Here is a 21,617-nt window from a genome sequence, read left to right as displayed (position 1 = left end):
AGTTTCAGCGATAACTCATTGAATGCTTACTCACAAGAACAAGTTCTAGTTCAGGGGAGTCGCGGTCGGCCTTGTTGTGGTGTGTCTCCCTGAACAGATCCACATGAGTTGGTTATTTATCTGTGTATGAGTCTCCCTGAAAACAAACACATACATGCAACCGGCTTATAGATTCTATAAAGAATTTTGTGAATAATCAATAATGTGTGCAATGTTATATGTTGCTGTGCAAGTTAATCACTATTTTAGAGCACTTAGATGCAGAGTATCTATATTGCAGAAAGAATCTGCTGACTTTTGCGCAAGCAACGATGTGCACAAAAGCTCCTACAAACAACTATCTACCGAAAACAGGAATTTAGTTTAAAACGCACCTGAGCTATCCATCGCAGAACTAAGCAATGTACCTTCTTGGCAAAGTGAGCATCATGGAAATGATACCACGAGTTACATATATTAACTATCTATGCCAAACATGTACGAACACAATCCGTGATTTAAAAGACCAGCACATGCGTTCAGGAAAATAAAAGCTACATAGTAAATACCCATCCAGCTTGTTGATGGAACTGTATAGTCTATCATTCTGTAAACAACACAGGTCTTGACTTACCAGATTTTCCACATCATTCTGAAGATGCTTATTGCATGCACCGTTTACTGGTGACTGCTTCGTGTCCATTGAAAATTTACCCTAGAGATATCGAAGAACATGCATAACAATGACAATTTCTGACAAATAACAACTTTCTAAACAGTAAAGGGAGGCAAAGGAATGAAGTGTGTAAATACCGCCACTTTTCCGTAAAAGTCACAGAGGAGCCCTTGGTCTTGGCGGTACTTCTTCTAATGTGTATATACAAGAATGTGGTTCCTGACCGAGCATGATAACAATTAGTTTGCGACCGCAATAAAACAACACATATCATAGTTGTTGAGAGGAGGGGAGGACAGAGGTTGCTTATCATACGGCATCAATATCTGAATCTCCTTTGGCAGAGATGCCAAAATGCCCTTGTTTGCTGCGGCTTTTACAGTATTAAAACTGCTAGAGGCATCTTTGAAAGCTTCTTGCTTCTATAGCTTTCCCTGGCCTGGTAAGTAAAAGCACGACACATATAAATCAAGCGAGCATAAAAAAAATTGCTAAGGTGCAATCAAACAACACACCCTAAATTGCAAGCACAATCTTGTATAAATTGATCGAGACACTATTATTAACAATTAGTTTGCTCTCGCAATCAAACAACATCCTTACGGTGATTAATCACAGATAAGGCTCTTGTTGCTTTTGAATTTCTGCACTTCAGTGAGAATAACACAAATCTATCAAAGAATTTATGTGCTTACAAGTTATATCTATTCAAAACATAAGACATGGTGGATTGGGATTTTCTAAGGAAAGTGATGCAAAGGCTGGGGTTCGCAGATGACAATTTACTGTTTTTTAAGGCCCAAGTGGACCAAGCAGTTCGAGTCAAGTAAGTTTTGGACAAATATGCGTCAAGCAAATGAGGAGAGGAATGTCTACCTCAAGCCTGTGCTCGATCTATGGTTGTGCTGATGAAGTTACATTCCATGTTTTCCTTCGCTAACAACATGCTCGAGATTTATGGCGAGCGATGGCTGAAATCTGGGACTTGCTGCCGGACTGCTAAAACCACAACTGGAACAGAATGGCTCCTACATGTCCAGCAAACGATACCTGAAGCCCAAAGAGCTCCTACGCTCATGACTATGTGGCGAATATGGCATGCCATAACGAAATGACTCATGAAAACCCTGCCCCTCGATCGAGGGATCTCGCCGCTTCCTGGTGAGCTACCTTAACTACCTTATGCTAATAAAACAGTTCCAGGATGTAGATGTGGTAAAGGGTAAAATGGTGGTCAATTATGTGCAAGGGTTTACCAACAAGCCAGGCACCCAAATGTATGGTAGGAAAAAAGTTAAGAAGCGATGGACACATCCTGCTAGTGGAGAAGCCAAGCTAAACGTTGATGGGGCCTTTCTTGGCAAGACATCAGCGGTAGGAATGGTGCTCCGCGACCATTGCGGGGAGTCAATCTTCGATGCGTGTCAAAATTTGCCACATTGTAATGACGCCACAGAAGCATAAATTTATTGCCATTGATCGAGAAAGGCCTGCGACTGGCCTTGCATTGGACGCCGCTAAAGGTTAAAGTTGAATCTGACTGCACCAAAGCTGTGGAGATGATCAGGGAATCCTTGCCAAACACCTCAGCTTACGCGTTCAGAATTAGCGCTATTTTTGATTTACTTAGGATAGGGAAAGACATGCTTGTATTGTTAAAGTTAGCCATGAACTAGCAAGACTAGGTAGAATTCAGGGTAGAACAGAGATTTGGCTCAGGGACATGCCCAGGTAGTTTCTGCGACGATTGCCTTTGATTGTAATCCTACTGTGGCTTAATATATTCTCTTTCCCGCGCAAAAAATCCTTACGGTAAGGTGTGACACGGGACAGGCGAACTAGAACCTAACTTGTCGAGGGAGCAGTGGCTAGTGGAGGTCTTAGGCTGGGAATGATAGAAGAGGTCAGAATCTAAATCTATTTCTAGTGGCTGACATGCGTAATTCCTCACGATTTTCTCCGGCTTCTTGAGTATTCAAGGTGGTAGAGGTACCATTGCAGGCATCTCCTTGGTGTTGGTGGGCTGGAAAGTGGAAAAGTACAACATGGATCGATCGAGCAAAGATGAAAACAATTGTTTTGGCCTACGGAATAAGATCAATGCACCTTTTTCGATGTAAGATGCGATGGGATGGATGAAATATGAGAGCAGAGAGGAGAGCCGGGATGTGGCATCTCGTGAAATATGAGGGCTAGATCTGAATCTCATTCGGTTGGTTCAGGTGACAATTTGATCTTTTTTATCCTACTATATATATTCAAAACCATTACAGCAGTATCTCCTAAGATAATATGCAGACTCATGAAACTTAGATTACGATGTGTGTCTAGTTGTGCATGATGAAAAAAATGAAGAAATGAGGTAGAAGCACTCATCTAATGAAACACAAACCAACATAATGAAGATCCTTCCATCCAAGACCTCGGGGCCTGGTCCGTTCAACATCGATGGTGTACTGCTAAATTCAAAGGGTTAGTGTGGTACGGCAACCGGCGGAGATGAGGTGTGGCCGGAAAGCGGGGACGATGTGGGGTGTTGGCTATGGAGAGATAATTTATGGCGAGCGGTCGCTAGATCTAGGGTTCATCGAATTGGTAAAAACTGTGTGTCAGCCTCGGCCAGTGTGGCTTGGCAGTGCAATTGACTTGACTATTGAGTTGTAGTTACTTTAACACCCTTGACCTTACACTATGTCCATGTGAAACAGTGATGTGATCCTCATGGGTAGAAGAGGAATTTAAATTGTTGTATGCAATTTTACCCACCCACCAACGAAGACTGAAAGAGATATGAATCTTTTTGAAATATTTCAGACAGGTGTGTCCCCTAGTAAGCGGGGCATATAATTCCCCCCTTCGACTCACACCCTTGTTTGGGCCTTCCGAGCGGCCTATAGATTCCCACTAGAGAAGTCCATTTAGAAGTAACTACTTTTTTGAGTGGAATTTAGAAGTAACTACTTATGTCGAGCTCTCCACACAGCTATTTTAGCTTATAGTGCTAACTGGTCAGCTTGGAAAATGCGTCCTAGTGAGCCTATTTGTGTATTCTAAAGCCGTAGAATGATATCCATTGTGGAGGATTGACTCTCTTTGAATAGGAAAAGAAGTTCCAGAATATCCCGATATTTTAATTATTTGCCCATTTGAGAAAGTTATGTCTAAATATTGTTCAAGCAAGATAGAAAGATAGTTATGTTAGCAAATAAGGATTTTCACAATGCATTGGCTCGTATGTTACCCTAGCTAGGTAAGATACGCCAGTACTACTCCAATGCATTGTCTCTTAGACTGCTCATAGTGGGGGTAACATAGGTGGTAACACCACACGTCTCAAGGCATTTTGGTAAAATGACATGACAATAAAAGAAAAAAGAGAGTGAGGTGGTAATTAGCTATGTTACCATAACATCACACATCCCAAAGCAATATGAGTCTACAACATAATTAATGACACATTGTATGAAACCACATCTAAGTTACTACCCACTATGGAGATAGTAACTTAGACTAGTAACATGACATATGTTACTAGACTAAGTTACTCTCCACTATGAGCAGCCTTAAGCATTGTATCTACATTTAATGATTTTTGGGACATGCATGCATGTGATTGGGCTATGATTGTATTTTGCATACGGTTCCGTGCAAGTGCAGTTTCTTAGCTAAGACTGCTCATAGTGAGAGTAACTTAGCTAGTAACATCACACACTCCAAAGTATTTTCGTGACATTATTTTATCATAGAGAGGGAGTGGTAACTAGCTATATATACTACCTCCATCCCAAGGCTTAAGCCTTATATTTTCTTGGAAAAGTCAAAGCAAGTAAAATTTGACCAAAATTTTAGAATAATTTGTCAATAAATATGATATTTTGTAGATAGCACATGAAAATATATTTCATTATCCATCTAATAATACTAATTTTTTAATTGACTTTCTAATGATTTTTTTTATAAAAACTTAGTCAAAACTTAATATAGTTTGACTTTGTGGAAAAAATATGGGCTTTAAGCATTTGGATGGAGGTAGTATATGCTCACAACGAGAGGTATCATGCACTAGTATCATGCATATCACGATGCAGGCGGAGGCGGATATCCGCTCGTCCGCTTCGTCCGCGCCGCTAAAAAGGCCCAAACGGCCTAGCGGCTAGGCCACATAAGCCAAGCGGCTTCACTGACTGTATCTATTTGGCCCGTCAGGCCGTCCATCCCGCTAAGAAAAAAAAGGCTATCGCTCGTAGCAAAGGAAACAGAGTAGATAGGGCCGCCGCCACGCTGGTCGCCGCCGTCGGGCCGGCGCCTTGCTCGTCTCTCTCGTCTCTGCCCAGCACGTGAACGTCTGCACCTAGCTCGCCGCCTCCCTGCACCCCGCTCGTATCCGCCCAACACCTTTCCTTCTGCGACCCCGGCTCCCTTGCCGTCACTGCCTCTGGAGAGATGGGCGCGGAGGTGGGAGAGGGCAAGAATCCGGTGGAGGAGGGAACGAATCTAGCAGACAAGGAGGTGCACAAGAATCCTTCAGAGCAAGAGGCCAGGGATCCGGCGGGACAGGTAGCAACCCTTCTTTGATCCTCTCTTCCCCATCGATGCCATCTTTGCTTAAGTTCAGTCTGTAGTTCTTAAGGTCAAGTATTGTCTCTGTTCAATGATATATATCTGATGGTTGTCTCAGGTTGCTTATATGTTGTTCAAGCTTTCCATGCATGTGTAGGTCAAATCATGGATGATTAGGCAGATGATGCTGTAGTAATTTTTTTGTTCTGCTGAATTTAGAAAGTGTCATGTGTGCCTGGGTGCATACCTTGCAATTGAAGAGACTGTGGAAGCGATTCAGCTAGCCTCTCTATGTGACATAGGCATCCCAAATGGGCCTGCCGAAGATGGTACCCGGGGTTTACTGGAAGCCCAATACCCGAAGAATAAGAAGATTCGGGAGCCCAAGATTTACTAAGGAAAGATAGAGTTGTAATAGGAAGTGTTGTTTGTGATCTGGCGGGATGAGTTAGAAACCGTCCCGGACTATGTAAACTTGTATAGCACGGATCCCTCGGCTCCACCTCATATATAAGGGGGAGTCGAGGGACAAAGAATCAATCGAATCATTGTCTGCAAACCCTAGTTTTCATAGTCGTCGAGTACTTTTCGGCTGAAACCTTCGAGATCTACTTGCCCTCTACTTCTAACTAAACCCTAGCCTACAATCCATAGGCATTGACAAGTGAATACCTTGTCAATTGGCGCCGTCTGTGGGAATTAGAGGCGTAAGGAGCTGATCTCGATGGCACGCTCAAGATCTTCGACATCGTCAACCGCAAGCAACACAATGGATCGAGGTAAACAGATCGCTACTGGTCTTGTCGATTTTGTTCCTCACCCACCCTCCCGTTTGGATGCATATGCGTATCTGGCGGAGCCCATGGAGATGACGTTCGGAAGGTTCCACTTTCGCGTCGAGAAGGAAGGATCGTATCGTGTCGAGATTCCGATTTCGTCGGAATCATCAGTGGCCGATTCCGATTTTTCAAGCTATACATCGTCAAACGAATCAGGAGAAGAAGAAACCTCGGCGACACGCTACGTCAGCATCAGAGCAAGAGAGAAACTCGCCAAGATCTTCAACGACATGTCGTTTGAGTCATCTGCGGATTCATATATAAGCGATGGTTCAAGCAATGTCGACAGTTACGACTTCATCGACAAATCTTTGACAATGGGCAAGGTCTTCATCAATCTCAACGACGATGTCACCAAACCCAACATAGATCTGAGTACAAAGTATCATCAGATTTACGCCATTGAAGATCAAGAAGAGACATCGAGGCTTTCGACGGTTTGGGAAATCCATACGTCGATCCCTCCAATCTGCGACAAGGCTTGGGCAACAAATACGTCGGGCCGAGCCGCGAGATAGAGTTCAACTTTCACAAGCAGCGTGGGACAGAGCTGCGAGAGCTATGAACGGCACGTAACCAATGGCTACCACAGCCACACCGGAAGAATTGCAAGCATATCAATATAGGCTCGCACGAGCTGCCAGGGAATTGGAAAAACAGACAATTTGAGTTGAACAGAGAAAGGAGGCAGCTTCGCATCCAGCAGAGAAGGGCAGATCTAAGTCGACAATCTAGAACTACGGGTGATAGCCATCGGGAGGCGCGGAACGAGCAAGGTCAAGACTGCAACACATACCCGAAGCGGAAAGAGAGCACTTGGTTCAAAACCTCGACATGTCCTTTATGTCGATAGATACAAGAGGAAACATCATCCCTAAGACACCAGAGGCTGGGTATATGGCGACACATGCTTTTATCCTTGCATCTAAACCACCTCCGGGTGACCCAAGGGAAACACTGTACAATATGGCGGTAGCAGGAGTTGGAGCTATGGGGACAGCGTTTATATCAACGCCTCCCGAAGGAGTGGCAAGGCAAAATAGTCCGCGACCCGCAAAGAAGCAACGGCGGCAAAGACTGAAGGGCCAAGTGGAGCAAGAGACACAAACAGCACAAGCAAGAGTCGACAGAGCGCGGCAAAGCGAAGGGATCATCGGCAATCCCGTAACTTAACGACGAAGATATGTGCGGCTTACCATGCTTCACGAGGAGAGTCCGAAAACGAGTCCCCTCGGGATTCAAGTTACCCGATAATTTCAAGAAATTCGACGGCCTTCAAGATCCAGAGGATTGGCTAGTCGACTATCTGGAGACGGTGAAGCCGACAGGAGGAACTAGGGCAACAGCCATGCAAAGCATCCAGGTGCACCTGAGTGGTGCCGCACGATCATGGATAAAGAAACTCGCTCCGGGATCCATCGACACTGGAAAGTTTCGAGGACGTGTTCGTCAAGAACTTCAGATCCACGTGCAAAAAACCCGCATCGTTAGAGGAGTTGAGAGCGTGTCGACAAAAGCCAGATGAGCCAATGAGAAAGTACATCCGAGAGGTGGAATATCATCAAAAACTCGCAGAAAACATATCTCGACGAGAGAGCAATAGATGCGTTTGTCGCAGAGTCGCGTGGAGACTTTGTCGAGGATTTGGGAAGGACCAATCCAAGGACAAGATCCGCGTTAATGGAGATAGCAAATAAATGGGCGAGATGGAGAAGACGCTGTCCACAACAAACGACACAGTCGCCGAGAGGAGGACCGTGGTCGAAACTATCAACCGAGGCGAATATTTCCTCGGACTTTCCAGAACTACGCCGCCCCTGTAAAAATTTCGGCAGGTTTTAGGACAACTACAGGTGGCATCAGAGATGATTACCGGAGAAGCGGTGAACAGCGAGGTGATAATAGGGATGATTCACGCAACGAGGCAAAATAGTGGGCCGAGGTTTCCAAGACCTTTCGTGTCCCCCGAGGAAATGCTGAACGGACCGTGCCGGATGCACTTCTTCCTCGACAAGAACGGGAAAAGACGGTCGGGGCACCTGCAGAAAGACCGTCGAAATTTTCAGGCAATGTTCAGATACGCGAGAAAATGCTCACGCTCGAGCAGCAGAGAAACCCTCGGGAGCCTAGGAGCGAGGTTCATCTCCCGCCACCTCCCGCGATTACAGAGGACAATCGACACCGGCTAAGAATAGCGGCAGCACCTGCACCACCACCCTATGTTGATCCTAATTCCAACGGAGCAGTGTTGATGATTCAAGGGAAGGCCGTCCAATAGAGCTCAAAAAGTAATCTCACGACAGTGTTTATGGCAGAGAAAATGCCTCCACCAACGATTGAGTACCTTAATTGGTCGGGACAAGATATCGGCTTCACAATAGCAGATCATCCGCGACAAGTTCCTCGACCAGGGCGATCGGCACTTATTCTCGCGGCGGTTATCGCAGGATTTGATGTCTCTCGAGTGTTCATAGACGGCGGCAAGAGCTTGAACCTCATGTATGCAGATACATTGAGGAAGATGAACATATCCTTAGCAAACTTGAAACCAACGAGACACAAGGTTCCACGGCATTACACCAGAGAAACCAAGTTATCCATTGGGAAAAATCAATCTCGATGTTCAATTTGGGACCCGAGAAAATTATAGAATCGAGAAGCTCGAATTTGAAGTCGTGGATTTTCCATCACAATACCACGCTCTGTTGGGACGACCAGCATATGCTAGATTTATGGCGGTACCACACTATACATACCTGTTGTGGAGGTTGCCCGGACCAAGAGGACCAATCACAGTCAAGGGAAGCTTTGCCTTAGCCGATAAGTGCGACAAGGATTTTCACGGAGTTGGCGAAACTTTCGGGATGCAAGCCGAGTACTTGGCGTCAAAAAGCATGACTGATTACGACGTCTTGCCAGCTGTTGGAAGGCCAAATAAAGAATCAACTTTCAACACAGAGAAAAATTCTAAGGAGGTGCAGATTCACCCGACGGATCCAAAAAGACGACATCTATCGCAAACGATATGGATATCGCATAGGAAAGCGCTCGTCAAGTTCCTCCGTGAGAACTGGAAAATCTTTGCATGGTGTCCAATGACATGCCAGGAGTACCCAGGGAACTTGCCGAGCACCACCTAAATTTGGATCCAACAAATAAAACCAATCGTACAACCTTTGCGGCGTTTTTCGGAACCAAACCGCAAAGCCATGCTTTCGAGTAAATAAATCGACTCGAAGAAGCTGGTTTTATCGGAGAAATATCTACGTAAGCCACATGGGTAGCTAACCCGGTGATGGTGCCGAAGAAAAACACGACAGGTCCTTCGCATGTGCGTCGACTTTACGTGTCTCAATAAACATTGTCCTAAGGATCACTTTCCCTCCCAAGGATCGATCAAATTATCGACTCCACGGCAGGTTGCGAACGTCTTTCCTTCTTGGATGCATACTCTGGTTATAACCAGATCAGATTAAAAGAAGATGATGAAGCCAAGACAGCGTTTATTACACCTTACGGCGTGTTTTGCTACAAAACAATGCCCTTTGGTCTAAAAAATGCGGGAGCAACATATCGAGAGGATGATGCGAAGTGTTTAGCAACACAGATCGGGAAAAACGTGCAAGTATACATCGATGATGTCGTCATAACATCAAAAAAGGGGACAACATTGATCGAGGATCTCAAAGAAACTTTTGACAACCTCGACAAATTCTCGCCTCAAACCGAACCCGACGAAGTGTTCTTTTGGCGTCCCAAATAGAGAACTTCTGGGGTTTCTAGTTTCGGCAAGAGGGATTGAAGCAAATCCCGACAAAATACAAGCCATAGTAACAATGAGAAAGCCAACAAAGTTGAAAGAAATACAAAGCGACTAATCAAGCGAGTCGCGACTTTGAGCAGGTTCGTCGCCAGGTTAGGAGAAAAAGCGTTACCATTTTATGCGCTGATAAAACAAGGAGATAAATTCCGGTGGAACGAAGAGGCCGACGTAGCTTTCGAGGATCTGAAGCGAAAAATCTCGACACCACCAATCCTGGTGGCTCCAAAGGAAAAGGAACCTCTCTGCTGTATATTGCAGCCACGCCCCAAGTGGTTAGCACGGTATTAGTTGTCGAAAGAGAGGAAGAAGGGAAAATCCATGGAGTGCAGCGGCCGGTATACTTCGTGAGCGAAGTCTTGTCACCTTCAAAACAAAGGTACCCTCGGTACCAAAAGCTAGCATATGGAGTGTTCACGACAAAGACGAAAATTGCGCCACTATTTTTCGGCACACCCGATCATAGTGGTCAATGAAGCTCCCTTGTCAAATATACCGAATAACCCGGAAGCTACGGGTCGTGTCTCCCTTTGGGGAATAGAACTTTCCCCTCGGGACATCACGTATGAAAAAGAAAAGCAATAAAGTCGCAAATCTTGCCGGACTTCATCGCGAGAATGGATGGAGTTGCAAAATACAGGACCACCAGATTTATCGAGAACTTGGACCATGAACTTTGATGGGTCCAAGAGACTAGAAGGAGTCAGCGCAGAGTAGTACTCATATCACCTGAAGGCGACAAATTGAAGTACATCCTTCGGATGACGTTCCTTAACGCATCTAACAATGAAGCAGAATATGAGGCTCTCATACACGGGATGAAGATGGCGAAAGCTGCGAGCAACTCGATTAAAAATCTTTGGCGACTCACGGTTGGTGGCTCGGCAAGTTATGAACCAATGTGATGCAATCAATGATAGCATGATGGCATACAAGGAGGTGTACAACGAGCTTGAAAAGTTATTCGATGGATGCGAAGTAAATCATATTAGCAGGTTGAGCAACGACGAAGCCGACGTTCTTGCAAACATCGGGTCACGGTGCCTTCCAATCCCGCGGGTGTATTCGGGAAGAGATAACAGAGAGATCCACTAAGCCAACAAAGTCAAAAAAGAAGGAGAAGAAACCCTCGGGGGCTGCCAAGGAAAAGCAAGAGGACGAAGAAGAGGATCAGGACTTGGTCATGGTGATACAGATACCGTGGATGCAGCCGTACATATCATACATCATGAGGAAAGAAATACCCGATGATCCAGTTGAAGCAAGGCGAGTAATTCGACGCTCCAAAGCTTTTACGGTGGTCAAGGGAGAATTGTATAAGCGAAGTATTTCAGGCGTTTTGCAAAGGTGCGTTACACCCGAAGAAGGAAGAATAATCCTGAAGGATGTACACGAAGGAATATGTGGCCACCACGCAAGTAGTCGAGCTATCGCAGCCAAGGTTTTTCGGGCAGGATTCTACTGGTTGACAGCAATCGAGGACGCCAAGGACATAGTAAGAACTTGCGACGCATGTCAAAGGTTCGCCGCAAAACCTCACTCTCCAAAGAGCGAGTTAGCACCAATACCATTGTCTTGGCCCTTTGCTCAATGGGGACTTGATATGGTGGGTAAGTTACACAAATCCTGGCCAGGAGGAAAGGAGTACATGCTAGTAGCTGTCGATAAGTTTACAAAGTGGATAGAAGCGAAGCCGATAAATTCACCAGATGGAGCATCCGCAGTAAAATTCGTAAAAGGCCTCGTCTTCAGATTTGGAGTGCCCCACAAAGATCGTCACAGACAACGGCAGCAACTTCACATCCCATGAATTCAAAGATTATTGCGAAGAGGTGGGTATTAAGCTGAACTTTGCGTCAGTTGCACATCCTCAAACCAATGGGCAAGTCGAGAAAAGCCAATGGCATCATCTGCAATGGTATCAAGAAGCGCTTATTAGGACCACTGGAAAAAGCTCGACATACATGGCCAGAAGAACTACCAAGCGTGTTGTGGAGCATCCGAACAACACCAAACACAGCAACGCAGAAACTCCGTTTTTCCTGGTTCATGGAGCGAAGCGGTACTACCAATCGAGATAGAGCACAACTCTCCACGTGTCGCTGAATATGATGAAGAAACGTCGAGAAGAGTGCTAGAAGACGACGTCGACGCACTTGATGAAGCTCGAGATGAAGTATTATCTCGGGTAACCAAATATCAACAGGATTTGAAGAATTACCACAGTCGACGTTTGCGGCCAAGATCTTTTCAGGTGGGAGACCTAGTTCTTCGGCTCACGCAAAAAAGTCATGAAAAACTCGAGTCACCATGGCTTGGCCCTTACATTGTCACGGAAGTAATTGGAGGAGGAGCATACAGAATAAAGGACAAGAAGACAGGGGTGGAGGAGCCAAACCCCTGGAACGTGGCGCAACTTAGGCGTTTTTACGCCTAGAGTCAAAATATAGTCTTTGTAAAGCTTCAATGTACTGAAACGCCCGCGAGTTTTCAGACGCACTCTTTTCCTTTTTCGGGGCACCGAGTGGGGCCGGAGAAGGTTTTTAATGAGGCGGGCTCGCGGTGCTGCAATATAATAAAGATAGTGACAATATAACTTTTCTTCTTTATCGACATGACCAAAGTCTTCGCTCCGACGAATTTCAATATAGTTCATCAACAAAAGGAAAAACTTGCCTTGGTATTCAAATACCTCGTGAGTCAACAAAAATACAAAATAGTACTCAATAAAAAGCTTGGGGGCTCATATTCGCCTTAAATATATAAATGCCTTGGTTCAAAACCTCGCAAGTATACAAATATAGTAAAGAGTCACCGAAACACTCGGGGCTAAACAAACAGAGAAATATAATGATTGCTTTACAATATAGTCGTGGATTACAAAGAAAAAATATCTACAAGAAGAAACTAACTAGTCTTGATTCAATATGTCATCAAGAGTAACCCTGTTTTCCTCGGGAGCAGCACCAAGAAAATCGGCATAATGGCCATCGGCAAAAAGTCGGCATCCATCCGAAGTAGGTCCTCAATCATTTCTTCGGCTATAGGCGTAACCTTCGTGTTAATCCTGTCAACACCAACTCTCCGACGTTTTACTTTTTGGTGAACCTTCTCGACAACCCGGGTAAGGTCAAGCTTCGAGTGGCGATTTGGAGCATGATAAGAGCAAATGCGGCGCCAGCTACTAGTTGAGCTTTGACAAAATCATGGATCTGCGAGCATCCTTGAACCTTTCCATCAATTCAGGAAGAGTTTTTGGTTGGACGTTCCGAGGAAACATGGAGTTGTAAACCATGGACAAGGTCTTGGTACAGAAGTCGAGGAAATCACGAGTTTGAGAGGCGCGATCTTGAAATCTGACAATTTGGCGGGTCCTTTCCGGGGTAGCCCAAAACAAAGAACCATGGTCCAAGGAGAGATTAACAAGGAGGGTTGTCCTAGCATTCACCCTCTCTTCCTCGGCAGCAGCATCAGTAAAGGCACCTATCAAAAAAAAAAAAAAAAAACGGAAACCTTCAAAGAAACAATAGTATGCAGATAAAGGATAACAGCAGATGAAACAGGCATACCCGACATATACGCATCGGCTTCATTCATTAATTCGAGCATGAAATTTTCTCGAATAGTCGCCTTTTCAGCCTCGGAAGCAGCAATTTCCTTAGCAGCTACAGCCTCGCGAGCTTGTTGAAGAGCAATTTTTTCGGCTTCGAGATGACTTACGAGATTGCTCCATCATCACAAGTGTTTGCTTCTTCGCATACTGAAGTTGTTGCCGAAGTTCATCCAGTTCTTGCAACAAGGTATCGTCGACAGGAGCGGTATCACCAAAAGCTTTCCTCGCGCGGGAAGAAGGCGAAACATTGGAAGGAGCAGAAGATGGAGTATAGTTATCAAATATCAACTGAAAAATAAACAAGACAACATCAAATAACAAGCAAAGATAGAAGTCTTCATTAATCTCTTGGAATAATTACAAGGGCATTACAGTGGAGTTAAGAAAGTACGTGTCGCCAAATGACTACTTTGGCGACGAAGCAAAAGAAACAGAAAGAAAAACGAGAGGCATGCAACTAGACCTCCGGCCTCGAGGAGCTAGGAGTTGAAGCTGGCTTGATCCCCGGATACGCCAAGATCTTCTTCGTGTTGGGCTTGGCCGCCTTGATCAGCGACCTCCATCTTGATCGCTCTATCTGATCGGTGTCGCCAACCTTCATCCAATCAAGCGTACGTTGGCTGTCGGCAAGAACCAGGGCAACAGTACTCTCGACACAAGAACCTTCATATTCTCCCGACGCATCTTCAATCCCAGGTCTTCCGAAGCATTAAACATCTTGGCGAGGTTAAGGAAAGTTGCGGGTTCTTCTTTCTTCGGAAGAAATAAGGGAACAACGCCGACAATCCTGCATTAGCATTTGCCACGCCTTCACGAATTTCGCGCCCGTGAAACTCCGTAAGAGAAAGTGCGTCAAGGAGAGGATCGTTGACAGGATTATCCAGATCAAAATCCTGGTTTGTTTGGGCTGCCACACGAGACAAGACATCACCAACAACCAAGAAACAGAAGTGCGGTAAAATAAAAGGGATTGATAATATTACTCAGAGTACGTCGACTTTGCGACTTCAAACGCTTGAGGATTCCTTCGTCACGAGAAGCTTGTGCAGCTTTGTGCTCATCCAAGGCAGCTGTCGCATCCTCAAGTTTCTTCTGCAGTTCTTCGACACCAGCAGCTTTCGCCTTAGCTTCATCAGCTTCGACCTTGGCTTTGCTAGCAGCGAGTTCGGCTTTCTTGCGAGCCGCCTCACTTTGCTCAAGTTTTTGAGCCAGTGCGTCGGCGCGTTCGTTAGCCTCTGCAAGTTTCTCTGTCGAGATATGGAAAAAGAGAGAAGAAAGATCAAAAAATCGCGGCAAGTAACAGGAGTGACAAATTAAGGAAAAACGACAAGTATGAAAGTCGTTACCTTCGGCTCTATTAGCATATTCACGGTACCCAATAAATTGGGAACCGATGCGGAGAAGATCCTTGATCATAGGCTGTTCAACGTGAACACAGTAAGAGAAACATCGGCATAAAAAAAAAAAAAAAAGATGTGAAGAAACAAAATAAAGAAAATATAGATGTCGACAAACTTACATCATCTAGGAGCGGGGGCGACGAACTGCCCAACTGAGGGGCAGGATCAACAATCTTTTCAACCCGTGCCCTTTTTGGTGAAGGGGCACGGGGGCTCGAAGGAGTAGATGTATCAACATTTTGTTGAGGAGGCGACGATTCCTCCCCTTCAACTGGTTTTTCTGAAATAACTAAAGTATGTGACGTGCTCGTTCGAGCAGCCACATCTAAAGTTGGTGTTTCTTCATCATCACTGTGACAAAATAGCGGCAGCATAAAAGCAAGGCAAGATAAAATTCTTCAAATAAAAAAGGAAAAGAGCAAGGAACCTACGAGCTGATGATACTCTCGATGTATGGATCATAAGCTGCTTTTGGAGGTGCTGGAGCGGTTTCTTCGGGTTTCGAGGTCCCGGACTCTTCGGCAGTGCTCCTTTTCCGGTTGCTCTTCGGAGAAACAGCATGAGGAGGAGATTGAGCTGATGTTGTATCTTCAGAGGCAGGATCCTTCTCAGTAGATCCCGCATGATTTTCGAGAATCAAGGTTCATTCACAAAAGAGGGGGTCTCCTGGTTGACATCATCGACAACGGCTCTTTCTTCGACCTCTCCATCCTCGGAAGAGGAGGAAGGGAAGCCATAGTAGGATGATTCTACAAGGAAATAGTGACAAAAGAGAATAAGTGAGATACCACTGCAATAAGATACGAGGAACGATTCGAACAAGATAGAACTTCGAGAAGAGAAAATACCTCGGGAAGAGGATTAGAAGCCTTGTATGGTTCCACTCGACAGAGGAGGGAATAGGATCCTTCTTGCCTAATCGAGAAATTCTTCGAACCAAGTTTTCACCGTCCATTACAGAAAGATCACTGGAGATTCTGTTGGCCACATTTTCACTGAATACGTCCAAAGGGGATTTTTGCGAGCTCGAAGAGGCTGCACTCTAATCCTAAGGAAGTAGGCGATAATTTGAACACCAGATAGCTCTTTGCCTCGAGTGTTTTGAAGATGACGGATACGAGCCATGAGCGCCTCTGTCGCCTTTTCTCTTCTTGAAGCTTCGGCATCCCAGAACGGCGACGCTGAATCCTGGCACTTCCGTCAAAAGGAACTATGTTGTGCTCCACAGAATTGGCGCTTTCTTCGTGGATGTAGAGCCACTTTTTGCGCCATCCTTGGACAGAATCAGGAAACTTGACGTCGAAATAATCGACATCAGTCCGAACACAGATAACAACGCCACCTATGTTATAAGTGACGTTGTGGGAGCCATTACGGCGGAGGCAGAAAATGCGCTTCCACAGAGCCCAATTGGGAGGGATTCCGAGGAAGCATTCGCAAAGTGTGATAAAAATAGAAATGTGAAGGATGGAATTGGGAGTCAATTGGTGCAGTTGAATCCCATAAACGAAAAGAAGGCCGCGGAGGAAATCATGGATTGGGGTTGAAAGGCCGCAGATCGTGTGATCAACAAAACTAACCCGATACTCCATTGGAGGCTTGGGGTAGCTTTCTTCGCTAGGAAAGCGGATGGCGTCCTCCTTCGTCATGAGGCCGAGCCTCTTCGAGCGTGTTGATGTCTTGATTGGAGATTTTGGATCTCTCCCACTCAAGATCCTCGGCGGCCATCTTGGATTCCGGCGTCTTGTGGCGAGTCAGACGCGTGCGCGGTGGCATCAACGGTAGTGGGCAGAGCAATGTATGTGCGAACGGAAGATTGGAGAGAGTTGGGCGCAGGGGAAGTTTTGCGAAGAGGAACAGGTAAGCGGCGCAAGCAAGGGGATGAACGGAGGTTGAAGAAGGGTTTATATAAGAATCGGGTGAAGCAGTGTGCCGTTGGATGAAGAAATCGTGTGGTGAGAATGGATCTTCTAGACACAAGGGCAAAACAGTATTTTTATTGAGATAGGCGTTACCGTACGTGCGCCAGAAAGCGGAGGACGTGTGTCCCCCACTTGCACGACGTGTCAACATGGTCGAAGCAATGGACCCACAGGGCAGAGAACTCACGACTATTCGAGAAGGATGAAGTAAATTTGATTAAGGGAAGTATGTCGACAAGAAAAATAAAAGAAAAGTGACGACAGAAAGAATTATTCAATACTTCGGGAGCCTTTGATCAAATACAAGTTTTGCCCAAATGCTCGGGGCTACTTCAGAAAAAAGTAAATTTTCGAGTATGACAAATATAGAAATTGCGGGAGCCTACAACCAAGCACAAGTCCTTGGCTGTAGCCTCGGGGCTACTCCCATCGGGAGCTGTTCGCGCACCCGAGAGATAAAAAAAAGAGAGAAGAAGAAAGAGATCATATTGGGAAGTAATGAAAATATAGCGACAAGGTGGACTAAAATGTTGAGCCTACAACCAAGCACAAGTTCTTGGTTGTAGCCTCGGGGGCTACTCCCATCGGGAACGCTGTTCGCGTGCCCGATGAAATTAACAAAAATAGAAAAACAAGAGAGTATATTTCGAGTTATAATTAACTCTACATATACTCCCATCGGGAGAACAATATAAGTCATATATGACTCGATAAAATGTGCCATTCCAACAGCCGGAAAAGCACTCGACAATATATTCTCAGAACGCCGAAGTTGCGATCAATTTCTGAATGCCGCAAAATTTGCGAAGGTAAGACCCCAGATCCGTTCTGCTGGGCGTGGCATCGCCAAAGACTGCGCTCTGCTACTTTTATCCGTATCAACAGATACGAAGAAAAATCCTAACGGACGCGTTAGGTACCGATAAATTTGACCGGGACTCGACGTAATGGTAAGACCTTAAGCGGCACTGTCGACGTTTACACCAAGATCCCGAGATCATGTCCGGGGACGTGATTTTGAAGTAGGTTTTTGCGGATTGCCACTAGAGCAGTTAACTAGTACCTGATCCGTCAGATGAACTAGCCCCAATTACCAGTATCCCTGTACAATATAGAATTTTATGTGAAGAAATATAAAAGGTTAAAGCTTTCGAGTAAAAATAAACAATGGAGATTTTCCCTGACTCTACGATTCAAGCAAAATCTCGGGGGCTACTGACATAGGCATCCCAAATGGGCCTGCCGAAGATGGTACCCGGGGTTTACTGGAAGCCCAATACCCGAAGAATAAGAAGATTCGGGAGCCCAAGATTTACTAAGGAAAGATAGAGTTGTAATAGGAAGTGTTGTTTGTGATCTGGCGGGATGAGTTAGAAACCGTCCCGGACTATGTAAACTTGTATAGCACGGATCCCTCGGCTCCACCTCATATATAAGGGGGAGTCGAGGGACAAAGAATCAATCGAATCATTGTCTGCAAACCCTAGTTTTCATAGTCGTCGAGTACTTTTCGGCTGAAACCTTCGAGATCTACTTGCCCTCTACTTCTAACTAAACCCTAGCCTACAATCCATAGGCATTGACAAGTGAATACCTTGTCACTATGATACTAACTAACGTTGTACTGTAAGAGAGTGTGAGGAATAACCAGTACTAAGTTACTTAGCCTTTGCCTGCATTTATTTTTGACAGACAGAGTAATACAGAAACAGGGCAGTACAGCTGGTTACTGAGTGAACCTTTATGTATACAGCGTAAATGGATTGATATTGTTTTACTTAATTCATGTTGTTTCCTGATGAATAGAAGTAGAGTTCAGATCGAAATGTCTCTATCACGCTGCTTGATTTTGTAAAATCTAAAGAAGTTCTAACATAGTGCTACTCTGAAAAGCCTTGTGGTATGTCTACTTGACATCCTCTAAAATTAAAATAAATCTAGATTTGTTTATGAAGACAGGATCCGTAAAAGATAAAACATGCTACGTTTTAAGACAACCTAATAACTGAGAGAAGGAAGGAAAGAAACATGCAGCTCACACTATTTGGTCAGATGCAATAGACAATGTCCTATTGCAATGATAGTATTTTAAATTTCTGATGCTGGTTACAGCTAGCACGCATTTAGGATTCTCTACCTATAAGAAGCGGGCATCTTCTATAGTGGTAGAACCGTGCGGAAATTCAATTCGGCTCCTGGGTGCGTATGCTCCCTCTACCAATAAAATATATTTCAAAGTGTGGAAAATTTTTGACAAAAAATTCTACATGTACATCTTCATAATATATGTGTGTGCGTCAAGTTTCACGAAAAAATAATATTTTTTGTGACCTATGTAAAAAAGAGAAAACTTATCCTGTGAAAAGCATTGTTTTAAGCACTGAATTTTATCTTTTTCACACACGTCACATGATAAGGTTATTTTCTATGAAACGACTTTGTGAGCGTGTAGCACATGAAGATGTACGTGCGAATTTTTTGTTTCAATTTTTTTAAAATTTATAATATGTGTAAGATGCATTTTAAAATATAGGGAGCATATGCTCCCATGTTCCAAAACACCACTCCCCCGTGAACCGTGCAAGTACCCAGTGATGAAGATATTAATTTGCTCAATCCTAGTCCACATTATAAACTCAAGTACGTCGACCTTTAGTGAACAGGTTAACTCATGATACTTGGTTGGACATAACCAGTATCAAGATTTATCTGTTTGTTAGCGGAACAGAACGGAGGTCCGAAACTGCAAACTCACTAGAAACTTTAGTCTAAAAGGGGACATATTATGTGCGAAAATAAAGAAATTATACTCATTCAGTTTTTCCATTATGTATGTAGGACAAAAACAAGGACAAAAGAAGTGAACTTGTGCAAGTCAAGAAAGAACAATAGCTAGGTTGTCCTGGCGATACCCAATTTCTCTGTTCTCTGCTCTCTTTTACAAAAAATTAGAGCATATGATGCAGGGTGTTCTGTGGTTGAGAATAGTTTTCAATCATGTTTTGTCCACCTTGAATGGCATGCAAAGATATGGCTCTTGTCATAACCATTTGGCGGTTCGGATGGCTTAGAGTTTCTATTCTTTTTGCAGGTGCATCTGAAAAGTCTTAGTGAAGATGCTTCAAGTCTCTTCTTGAGCTACATGATAAATCATGTCCTCTTTCTATTCAGTTAACCTCGATCAACTATATGTTAGATTAGTGTTGCCAACAAAAGACAGAAAGATAGAGACAGAAGTGGTACAGTCCGTGTCGATCTTGGTATATCTTTGCTGCCGAGTGCCACCACTACTTGCTATTAGTTCAATGTTGCTGACTGTTTCAGTTTCTTGTATCCTTGAGTTTCTGAAACCGATATTTTTTTATTCCGAGGAACAACTTATCCTCTCTGTAGAAAGCTCCAAGCCTGTAATTTAACCTCCCCGTTATTTCATATATAGATTCTTCATATATAGATTCGAAAGAGAGGCCCTGCTCTTTTTGTTATTGGTGCACAGCCTTGTGCAAATCTTCAGCTCGTGAATCTGTTCAGTTCAGTTATGTAGGCATGCAGTTAATATAAACTGAATTTTTCTATACGAGTTTCAACTTGTTTTAATTCTTGGCTACCCATATAGATTAAGTTTGTGTCCAACTACAGATTTATTGCCGGTGTACTGAATTTAGTGTTGGCGGATGTTCACCGGAAAGGTAGCAGCGCATTGCTTCGCTTGTAAAAGGTAGAGCCGGTAGGAGCGGGCGGCTGTCCACCGGAAACAACGGCCAGGAAGATTAGCGGACACAGAAGCCGCTAATTGTACAATTAGTGTTGGCGGATGGAGCGGACAGGACGGATGGGCCGGCGGCCTGTCCACTTGCATCGTGACATGCATATGATACTATTTTATGATACCACCTCTATAATGTATAGTATATATAATAAGGTAGTATCATAGTTTCAACATATTTAATGTTTTGTTGAATCTCAATGCAAATTTGTGTACATGATGTATTTGGCATCAAGTTTTCTAGTTTTATGTGCTATGATACAATATCTAACTATGATACCACTCCTATCTCTCTCCTCGTTAATTATTGTTGTGCCACATCAAATTTTGCCAATATGGCACACATGATACTAGCTATATAATATGAATGTAGCCCCGCTAATCTATAATTCTTATAAACAAAACCCCACTAACTGCAATTAATGTTAGTCTACCTCCAGCTACATGCAAGCCATCCACATCATCTATTCCATTAGCTAATCAAATATCCATGTCATCTCCACTAACAATCATTATTGATGTATCTTTGCATGCAAGCTACCTATATCACCATTTTTTGTTTAAAATGTCCGCATAGCTAATTTATAGCCATCAAATATAAAAAATAATGTGAATTAAATTTAGCATCTCAACTATTTAGGCCAATTGAATATTGCATACTTCTACAGACAATTCATATTTCATATGTATTATACCATTTCATTTAGACAATATAATTTCTTAGAATATTCCCGCTGCAACACGTGGGGTATCCTTCTAGTTTTGTGTGATAATTTATGTTGCTTTTTCCTACGAGGTTGATCAAAGTTAATGAAGATTAACTTAACTAAGAAATATCTTAACGCATTGGAGGAGCTATATATATGTTTAGATTGACAAGGTTGGCATGCTCTAGAATAGGGTCCCACCGTGCTGCCAAACCAAAATCCGTTTGGGGGTAGCATTTATGGTGAAATTTTGCAACTTCACAAAAAAAAAACAATATTTACGAGGTATCTAGTGTAAACCCCTAGCTATATATTGGATCCAACAATCTCCTAAC

At 44.0% G+C, this 21,617-nt stretch overlaps 1 long non-coding RNA gene across 1 annotated transcript; it reads left to right on the top strand.

The window, feature by feature from the left end:
- The first annotated feature begins 4,738 nt into the window (after positions 1-4,738).
- LOC127323336 (uncharacterized) lies at positions 4,739-20,384 on the top strand. The gene is made up of 2 exons (XR_007865561.2): positions 4,739-5,212; positions 19,901-20,384. It is a non-coding gene; the product is annotated as an uncharacterized lncRNA (long non-coding RNA).
- The last annotated feature ends 1,233 nt before the right edge of the window (positions 20,385-21,617 follow it).

This window comes from Lolium perenne, chromosome 1 (assembly GCF_019359855.2).
Source record: "Lolium perenne isolate Kyuss_39 chromosome 1, Kyuss_2.0, whole genome shotgun sequence".
In the NCBI taxonomy this organism is placed as follows: Eukaryota; Viridiplantae; Streptophyta; class Magnoliopsida; order Poales; family Poaceae; genus Lolium; species Lolium perenne.
Note: the sequence above shows the minus strand (reverse complement) of the source record. Positions and strands in the feature narration are given on the sequence as shown.